The following is a 1628-nucleotide window of genomic DNA, read 5'->3' as shown; positions in this document are numbered from 1 at the left end:
CACATATATAATATATAATTTATATATGTATATTATATTATATAATTATTTTAATATTAATTTATATTAACAATGCATTTATATTTATTTTCGTATTATTAGAAAAAATGAAAAATATTTCCATGAGATCGAAGATAATTACTATACAAAAATGAATCAACCCTATCCAATCCCCACCCCTTAATTCATTTCGCAACAATTTAAATTTCCTACCAAAAATTGGTCCACCAATCAGGAATCGAATTTACGTGGCGCGTTATTTTAAATTACAAACACACTACCTGTTCTAGTTCTCGTTCTCGTATCTTTTTTGTTTTGTTTTAATATAGGAAAAATGATCATATTATAACGTCATGGTTATATATATATATATACATATATATACATATATATAATACGTTAGATTTCTACCCACGTGTTTTAACAAGGAGATCACCTCTTTACGCATAGTTCTCGATCACGCTTGTACGTGATCGCTGATCGTGACCGTGCACCGATCGCAGCCTCGAAACTCGCATAATTATAGTGATTTCATCTTCAATGTCTATGCAACCAGTTAATCTATCTATTTATCTATAATAGTATGAAAGAAAATAATTATCCGTTAGATTTAACGAATTTTTGTAGAATTGATTCTTCTTCTTCTTATCTTATTTATTTTTTTTTTTTTTTTCGTTTTCTATAAAAGTATTTACCATATCCCATAAAAATAATATATTTAACAAAACCTACGCGTTTAGTAATAAATATCTCCAAATGTCGAATCACACCAATCGAATTTCACTTTGCGATGTTGTGTTTGCTAAAACGGTATATTATTATTATTATTCTTTTTCTTTTTTTTGTAATTCTCTTTTTTACGTAGACGTATGTAAATTTATGTTTATTTACCGTTACTTACTAAAACAGTTCGCTCTAGATAAAAGGATTTGAAATGATTTTTCCCCCGTTCACTAATTTACATTGAAATAAGGAAATCGCACGTAGGCGAGATTTAAAATCATTTGAAAAGTATTCAAGACGTTGTTCAATATATGTTCTTATATCATTATTATCTCACATATATTATAATAATATTTATATAAGATTCTTTTTTTTTTATTTATTATTTCTAATGGAAAGATCCTTCGTATTTAACGAGATTCTAATTCGCTTCGTTCTCGGATCATTGCAAAAGAAAATAAATGTGGTGGATGGCGTTACGTTGTGTTGTTGATTTGTGTAATCTACGGAATATCGTACGTACATATGTACATATATATATATATAAAGGGTGTCCCACATAAACTCAAGTCACGATTTTTTAAGTACTTGTGATAACCTGACAAAAATATACTTTAAACAAAAGTTGATCTGTTTTTGATTGATTATACATGGCAATATAAAAATAATCAAATTCATTTCTTTTTTATTCTTTTATAATGTTACCTTTATTTTTTTTAATTAGCACCTAGTATTTTTGAATTAACAATACAATTTCTATAAGTTAACATTAAACTGTGTTTTGCTCCCCCTTGAATATACTTTTAATATTTTTTTATATTTGTAAATGAAATAATGATAAGATATTGTAAAAAACTTTGTAACTTGTGCAATAAAAACCTGATTATATATATATATATATATTT

This window comes from Polistes canadensis, unplaced genomic scaffold (genome assembly GCF_001313835.1).
Source record: "Polistes canadensis isolate GaletaPanama2010 unplaced genomic scaffold, ASM131383v1 scaffold_395, whole genome shotgun sequence".
Lineage (NCBI taxonomy): Eukaryota > Metazoa > Arthropoda > Insecta > Hymenoptera > Vespidae > Polistes > Polistes canadensis.
The sequence above is the reverse complement of the archived record's forward strand: the minus strand, read 5'-3'. Positions refer to the sequence as shown.